The following is a 9,464-nucleotide window of genomic DNA, read 5'->3' as shown; positions in this document are numbered from 1 at the left end:
TTTTCTCCCTGATCTCCTCCTCCAAACATTTATGAATTTCCTTCTTCTCTTGTTCGAACCCCGTATTCTGTGCCTGTTTACCGGACTTTACCGCCAGACATAATGCTAAGTGTGCGTTATCTTTACCATGTAAGCAATCGTCGAATCTTAATGTAATTTCCTCCGAATCTCGTTTCAACTCCATCGAACCATTTCTCATGTTAACGACTGCTTTATATTGGTTCAAAAAATTAACGCCTAATATCCCTTCAACAGTTAGAGATGACACAATCATGAACACTGTACTAAACCTCTTCGCCTGGCACACGAAGTCTACCTGCGCTTGTAACTTCACCTCAATTCCCTTTCCTGTAATTGCCCCTCTCACTGTTGTCCTGTGCAATGGCAACGTTGGCCATGGTTTTGTAAGACTACAACACTTGAACACATCTTCCCTCAAAACACTCATTACACTGCCTGTGTCGATGACACAAGGTACGATTATATTATTTATTTCTACGCTAATTATTGGGTGGACTTCACTCCCCACATCTCCTACCTCCTCTAACAGATTCTCCCTTAGTTTTCCGTAAGCGATATACCTAATATTTACATCATTAATAGTCCTGGTTTGTACCCGTCTATCAAGTAGTCACCTTCTTGTCCCTCCGTCATTGTGACAATGGTTGTCCTGTCGTGAACCCAATAACTGCCTATCCTCTCTTCGCCCATCATTTTCATTTTCCCTTCTTCTTCCATCTCTGTCCCATCTTCTATTTTCCCGGTTTGCCGGTCGATATCCCCATGAATTCTGCCCCCTATTTCCTCGCCATCTTCCATTTCCGTCATTCCTCTGATTCCATGCTCTCCTGTCATTCTGATAGTTTCTACTGTTCCTATCCTCAACTCTGTCTGACCTATGAGTCATGTCGCCGTTCACAATGTTGCTCTCATTACCCAGTTCCTGTAAGAAGTGCTGAAATGACGCAGAATCGTTCAAGCCTCTGCCTGCTATCACTATATCTCTGCGCAATCTCACTGGCAACTTCGTTATACAGATCCTAATGAGCTCCCCAGTTTCGTATGGCACATCCAAATACCTGTTTCGTCTCAGTATTTCCTGATAGCACGACACTGGATCTCTTATACCACCTTCGTTACAATTTGGCATCATCAATATGCTTTGCTTAACCTGGTCCTGCTTACTTTTCGACCAGAATTCATTTAAAAATTTGTCACAAAACATCTTGTAGCTACTACAGTCTTTAATAACTTCCTGCATTTTCGCTCTAGCCTCGTCCCTCAAATGGTTACACACAAACTTCATTTTGAGGAGCGGTCCCCACGATGAAGGTAATGAATCTTGAAATTGAGACAGCCACAGGCATGGATGTTGGTAATTATCAGAATCCGGAAAACAAGTGTACGTTTGTACCGACACGAAGTGCCTCCTACATTCTTCTTCCGCACTTATGTTTTCCGACCTTGGACTATACCCAGTTGGGTTTGCCACCTGTTTTATCCGACACAATCGTTCTTCTAGCTCTTCCTCTTTCTGCCTATTTTCGTCTTTTGAATTTATCTCACTCTCCCTCCGCAGTCTACCTGGTGGTGTTTTACCTTCGCTTCTGCACGCTAATTGCAACTGTGCTAGTACTTCCCTATGTTTCCTATTTGTTTCTAATTGTGCCTCTTTAAACTGTAACAGTGATTGTATCTCCTCCTGGTCGGCATAAACCTCTCGCTGCGTACTGTCAGAGCCCGTTTCGCCTCTTATACTGATCTTTTCTACATCTGCGCTTATCGTATTCATTCTGACCACTACCTCCGCAACTTCATCCCTGTGTTTATTTAGCGCCATTTCCTGCCGTGTGACTTGAGCTTCCACGCTGTCTAATGCCCCTTGTTTATCTGCAAGTAAGTCCTCCACTATCTCTTTGATTCGCTCATCCGGCCACACGCCCCTATGTTCTGTAATATCGCTCTCTATTGCACTTATTCGTACCTCCAAATTATTGACTTTTCCTTTCACAGCATCACATTCTTGCTGCACCACATCCAGATTCTTCTCCCCCTCATCTAACCGATTATTAACTGCGGACAGACGCTCATCGATAACTGTGTGTAGCTTCCTCATTGCCTCTTTATTTCCCCTATCCATTGCTTCCAATCTCTCCTTAGTCTCCCTATCTCTCTCCTTATTATCTCTATTGATTGCTTCTAATCTTTCGTTATTTGCTTCCAATCCTTTCTTAGTTGCTTCAAATCGTTCCTTATTCTCCCTATCTCTCTCCTCATTCTTCCTATCTCTCTCCTCATTCTTCCTATCTCTCTCCTCATTCTTCCTATCTCTCTCCTTATTATCTCTCACCAAACTCTGTAACAACTGTAGCATCATATCGTCATTTGCAACTTTCGACGCGCTCACCTCGTTCGCCTGTGAAACCGTAGCCTCGCTAAGAGTAGCTGCACTTTCACTGCATACCTGTCCTAATCTCGGCTCGCCCGCGTCGTCGGGAAAGGCCCGCGTTTGTGGACAAAGCCCGCCGCATAAAGGATCACCCAGGAGCGGTCCAGTGAACAATTCAACCCCTTCCGAGTGTTTGTCTTTCTCGCTCGTTAACACATGGTCAACAGCTACTTCCTGCTGCACTGCTACGTTCACGCCAGAATCGCTATTCTCCATGGTGACTACACTTTTAGACTGCGACCTAGTTACTACGGACATTACGCAAAAAAAATTATACCACGATCTTCCAGCCTTGTACGATATAGCAATTAAAAAAAATAAAAGATCCTCACCAATCCAGAAAGAAATTGCAAACAAAAAAAATTTACTTCTTAGCGCTATCACAATATATTCCATCAAAAAATAAAAAAAAATCTTAACAGCAATAATCCTGGCAGGGTCGAAATTATGAGAGGCACCCACTTGCCTTTCTCATACTGTGGCATCAAGCAGTCAGGCCTGCAAGATGAGTGGTTTGCCAAGCGAGTGGATTCTTCCTTAATTTATCGAGCAACATGAATTCTCGTATCTTACTATTTAGTTACAAATTATCCTCCTGCATGAATAATACGCAACGGAAACACGCATCTGACTATCAGTGATTTATAGAACTCTGACTGCACACTACGCACTGGCAATACCACATTTACTTTTTGTCTTTGATTTAACGGCTTTTATATAAATTCGGGACATTATGACAACATACAATTTAATGAAAAAGGCCACCAATCTCTTTCTATTCACTATCTGATTTATTCCTAAACACACAAATTCTACAACCTACAACAAAATCACATGAGAAATTCCGCCCAGTGGGCATGGCTTTACGTTAGTGAATCTCTATACTATGGTCTCGTAATCTATTTACCGCAACAGTGCACTCCCTGGATCGGATGGTGGATCTTTTATTATACCTCACACTTCGCCTCTCACAATCATCCTCACGAAACTTTCCTCCAGATCGAGCGATACAGAAGGAACAGGCATACCCACAAATCTTTCGAAACTACCTTGCTGCCCCCATGCAAAACACACATACCCAAATTACATGACATATACAACACAACAATATGAAATACAACACAAAGAACTGTTACTACATCATCACTTTCCGCTTTCCCACTTCAATCAATATCTATCCCAGTTTCACACGACACTGCCCCACTTTGTAATTCTACTTTCCTACTGTGAACTCTGGAGATAAACGCACGTCTTCCTGTGCAATGCAAGCCAAGTGGCGTTGCTGGAAAAACGGCCGACTCACCTTGATTCTCTCTCAGAGTTTAAATTTAGCGTCACACGGAATGATATTTCTTAAATACTTCAACTTATGATACACACGCTATTTCTTAAATATTTCAGCTTATTGTACACACGCTATTAATTCTTAAATATTTCAGCTTATTGTACACACGCTAGTATCTCAACTTATAACTACACGTGGGCTCATTGTGACCGTTGGTTTACTACAATCCCCTTAAAATTACCTGCCTCACTTTGTAATTTTCCCCACAAAAGTTCCTGGGAAAGAGAAATGATTAGTTCTAACTACTCTTAAATATTCCACATCCATACCAAGCCTCCACACTTTCATTACGGAGCACAACAAAAAAACAGGTCTTTACAGCAGAAGGTTCAGCGCCAGAGTGCCGAAAACATGGCCGTATTCCGGTTCTCTCGCACCTCTGTCGAAGTGGGAGAAGCACCTTGCTACCTTATTGGTCAGCCACATTTCAGACGCTCAAAGCTCTGGTAACTTCCATCTCTTTGGTCTCACCAAAGGTAGCCAAAGGATCGACTCAAAGATGATCATATATTCCGATTCACTATCTGTGGTTAGCAGACGACCATACATTCATTCATTTCACAGATCTCACCAAACTGGATGTAGGGATTTATTTTGAGGGAGTGCACATGCGATCAATTAAATAAATAAATTGTCATTCTTTCCCACACTGGTATCCGGCTTCGCTGTATTAATTGAAATTGAGTTACTTTTACACAAAAAATGTGTTGTTCTGACAAGAATTTCGTACCTATTTTCAATGTTGGGCGGTACTGTACCCTTTCAGCGCAACAGCACAGAGAAGTTGTAAATATAAGGTTTATACTACTATCAGTTTATAAATTCGGTAATACATCTGATTTTATTACGATGGTCGTCTCTCTCTGTATAGGCGAGAGATTCAAATATCGTTAAAAGATATTGTCGCAACGAAAAAAACGTCTAGGCAAGAATCCTATCCGTGGCGCACTAGCCATCACCTCCATCCACCAGGCAGAATGTCACTGATATCAAATTGATAGGCTAACTAATTAAACTGATCATGAGTCACTTTACACGACGAGTCATTTTTCTTTCTCAGTAGTCGAATTACACTCACCAGGTAGTTCAAATGGGAATCGCTGGAGCAAAGACGATGTTCTTTTCGAGGAACACTGTTGAGAAGCGATATTTGAAGCCGACCACAGGAGGACTCTACTGCCAGCAACATACTGGGTGATCAAAAAGTCAGTATAAATTTGAAAACTGAATAAATCACGGATTAATGTAGATAGAGAGGTACAAATTGACACACATGCTTGGAATGACATGGGGTTTTATTAGAACAAAAAAAAATACAAAAGTTCAAAAAATGTCCGACAGATGGCGCTTCATCTGATCAGAATAGCAATAATTAGCATACCAAAGTAAGACAAAGCAAAGATGATGTTCTTTACAGGCAATGCTCAATATGTCCACATCATTCCTCAACAATAGCTATAGTCGAGGAATAGTGTTGTGAACAGGACTGTAAAGCATGTCCGGAGTTATGGTGAGGCATTGGCGTCGGATGTTGTCTTTCAGCATCTCTAGAGATGTCGGTTGATCACGATACACTTGCGACTTCTGGTAACCCCAAAGCCAATAATCGCACGGACTGAGGTCTGTGGACCTGGGAGCCAAGCATGACGAAAGTGGCGGCCGAGCACACGATCATCAAATGGCTCTGAGCACTATGGGGCTTAACATCTATGGTCATCAGTCCCCTAGAACTTAGAACTACTGAAACCTAACTAACCTAAGGACATCACACAACACCCAGCCATCACGAGGCAGAGAAAATCCCTGACCCCGCCGGGAATCGAACCCGGGAACCCGGGCGTGGGAAGCGAGAACGCTACTGCACGACCACGAGATGCGGGCCAGCACACGATCATCACCAAACGACGTGCGCAAGAGATCTTTCACACGTCTAGCAATATGGTGTGGTTCTAATAAAACCCCATGTCATTCCAAGCATGTGTGTCAATTTTTACCTCTCTATCTACATTATTCCGTGGTTTATTAAGTTTTCAAATTTATACTGACTTTTTGATCACCCGGTACATTTCGCGTAAGGACTGCGCTATTAAAAACACAATAACAACTACTATGTTACCGTCATCCTGCATAAAAAGCTATCTTGATTCTACAGGTGCTGATAACGTTACGATTTCTGGTAGAAATACTGTCCGCAATTTAGTGTCAAGTCTATCCTGTCAACGAGATTCTTGCGTTGGATCCTATGGAGATGTCTTTTAATGATTACAGTCACTGGTGAATCATATTCTTGCCATTCTCATATCTCGAAACGAGTCACCTTTTTCGAACCTTTCTACCAGAGGAAAAACTTCACAGCGGTAGTTTTAGACAGTCCCTCTGTATCTTGTAACTGCTCCTAAGTCTCTGCCCCGCCCTCCCTGCACCTTCATCCACGTGATCAGGAAAATTTTAAGTCGCAACCGAACACAAGTCAGAGAACGCTATATCTACCACCCTCTGCACCCTGTGGAGAGAAAGGTTGAGGTGAGTTAATGCGACAGGACCCCATTTTTTGACTACTCAGTGGATATGGATATGGAGTCATTTTGTCGTAGCTCCGCCAATGGTGTACCATTAGTAAGGCCAGCGCCAAAACGATGCTTTCCCTGCAAATCAGGATAGTATAAAAGACTTCAAGGGAACTGAAAGAAGGAAGAAAATTTTGCTAATGCATTGCTGTTCGTCTCCATACTACTTACATGTACTACAGTCTGAAGGAGATCTGCATCCATTGGGGTGCATTCACGTCTGTCACCCAAACATTCTCTTTGCCATCGTTATTTTGTACCATCCAACAAAGAAAAACTACGAACTACAAAAGCTCCGCTAACTTCATCCAACAGAGAACTGACAAGATTTTACCGCATTCCTCTTTTCCTATACAGGGTGAGTCACCTAACGTTACCGCTGGATATATTTCGTAAACCACATCAAATACTGACGAACCGATTCCACAGACCGAACGTGAGGAGAGGGGCTAGTGTAATTGTTTAATACAAACCATACAAAAATGCACGGAAGTATGTTTTTTAACACAAACCTTCGTTTTTTAAATGGAACCACGTTAGTTTTGTTAGCACATCTGAACATATAAACAAATACGTAATCAGTGCCGTTTGTTGCATTGTAAAATGTTAATTACTTCCGGAGATATTGTAGCCTAAAGTTGACGCTTGAAACCTCCGACGTTCAGTTGCGTGTTGTAACAAACACGGGCCACGCTCGGCGAGCAGCATCTGCAGGGACATGTTTACGATGACGACCGTGTTTACGAGTGTGGCTGTAGTGCACTGTTGTGGTTTGGTCTAGCTGTCGCAGTGTCCGCATGTAGCGCTTGCTGCTATTGTTATTCTGCATTCGCTTCCGCACGCACACCAACTGTAGTACACTGTGTTACCAGACGTCTGTGATAGTGTAGTGTTGTAGGAACTGTGACCATGGTTTATTCGAACTCTGAAAAGGCGGAGATGATACTCATCTATGGCGAGTGTCGACGAAATTTAGCTGAAGCCTGCAGGGTGTATGCAGAACGGTACCAGGACAGAGAGCATCCAACGTGCCGCACATTGCAAAACATCTACCGCCAACTGTATGCAACAGGTATGGTCGTAGCACGCAAACGGGTCCGTAACAGGCCCGTCACAGGAGAAGCGGGTGCAGTTGGTGTGTTAGCTGCTGTTGCCATGAATCCACACATGAGTACACGGGACATTGCGAGAGCCGGTGGACTGAGTCAAAATAGTGTCTTGCGCACACTGCATCGTCACCGTCACCCGTTTCATGTGTCGCTACATCAGCAATTACATGGTGATGACTTTAATCATCGAGTGCAATTCTGTCAATGGGCATTAACAGAGAATGCGTTGCAGTTCTACCTGTTTACCGATGAAGCGGGTTTCACAAACCACGAGGCAGTGATCTACGGAACATGCATTACTGGTCCGTGGACAATCCTCGCTGGCTCAGACAGGTAGAGCGACAGCGACCGTGGACTGTAAATATATGGTGCGGAATCATTGGCGACCACCTCATTGGTCCTCACTTCATTGCAGGGGCCCAAACAGCTGCAACATACATCGCGTTTCTACAGAATGATCTGCCAACGTTGCTCGAAAATGTCCCACTGGAAACGCGTCGACGTATGTGGTATCAGCATGATGGTGCACCTGCACATTCCGCAATTAACACTAGGCTGACCCTTGACAGGATGTTCGACGGGCGTTTCATAGGACGTGGAGGACGTATAAATTGGCCAGCCCGTTCTCCTGATCTTACACCTCTGGACTTCTTTCTGTGGGATACGTTTGTAAGTAGGCTGTCTAGGTTTTTTTATTAGTAACGCCAACTCTGTATGAAAATCACTGGTTGTGCTGTGTGCAGTCTGTGGCTGCTTTGCATTGTTGTAATACTCGCCATTGTAGTGTTAGGCAGCCGGCTGTGAACAGCGCGTAGCGTTGCGCAGTTGGAGGTGAGCCGCCAGCAGTGGTGGATGTGGGGAGAGAGATGGCGGAGTTTTGTAATTTGTCATGAACTGCTATATATATGATGATATGAAGGTAAATACATTGTTTGTTCTCTATTAATATCTTTCATTTGCTAACTATCCCTATCAGTAGTTAGTGCCTTCCATAGTTTGAATCTTTTATTTAGCTGGCAGTAGTGGCGCTCGCTGTATTGCAGTAGCTTGAGCAGCGAAGATTTTTGTGAGGTAAGTGATTTGTGAAAGGTATAGTTTAATGTTAGTCAGGGCCATTCTTTTGTAGGGAATTTTGAAAGTCAGATTGCGTTGCGCTAAAAAAAAAATATTGTGTGTCAGTTTAAGCACAGTCGTGTATAATTGTTCTAAGGGGAAGTTTCATATGTCGACCCTTAGCCGAGGATACCTCACTGGAATCTTCTGATTTTTTTTTTCTTGTAGTTTGTGTAATTAGTGTAGCTTTTGTTTATTGCTAGCGCGTAATTGTAGAGAGAATCTCCTTTGTAGTTGCAGTCTTTCATTGTTGTACAGTAAAACAGGTGTGGCACGCATGTAGATTTGCACCAAGTATTTCGCAGCTGCAATTAACTAGATATTATTTTCAGTGTTATGTTAATGTGTTCTCTTATTTTTGCTCTTCAAATTGTGCTTTTCTGTGTTGTCGTGTGAAATACTGTGACAATAATGGCGTGTGAAAAACGTAATACTAGGCTCCAAACTAAATTGAGAAATGACAGTAAAGACGAAAGCAGTGTGTTAGCGCCGCAGAGTAATGAATTAACTAATGTTCAAAGTAGTAATTTGGTAATTGTGCATAGGGAAATGGAGCGGGCGGCAAACAATGGTGTAGACAGTGAAACAATTAGAGAACAGGGTAGCATTATCGATCGATCGGTCGGCAATAGCTCGGCTCAGGAATCCGAAATGACACGACACGATCTCGCAAATACTGTAGACTCAGGTTTTGGGTCCTCACCGTTTTCTCAAATGAGTCAAGACACATTTTCTGCTTGTCAAAATGTGAATGTTGCCGGTGCAACTTCACTGCCGAATAGCACTGAGGAACATGTTTCAGACACCAGTGCACTGTTATTACAATTAATGCAACAAATGGGACAAAAGCTTCAAAAGTTAGACACATGGAACAACACCAG

Source organism: Schistocerca nitens, chromosome 4 (assembly GCF_023898315.1).
Source record: "Schistocerca nitens isolate TAMUIC-IGC-003100 chromosome 4, iqSchNite1.1, whole genome shotgun sequence".
In the NCBI taxonomy this organism is placed as follows: domain Eukaryota; kingdom Metazoa; phylum Arthropoda; class Insecta; order Orthoptera; family Acrididae; genus Schistocerca; species Schistocerca nitens.
The sequence above is the reverse complement of the archived record's forward strand: the minus strand, read 5'-3'. Positions refer to the sequence as shown.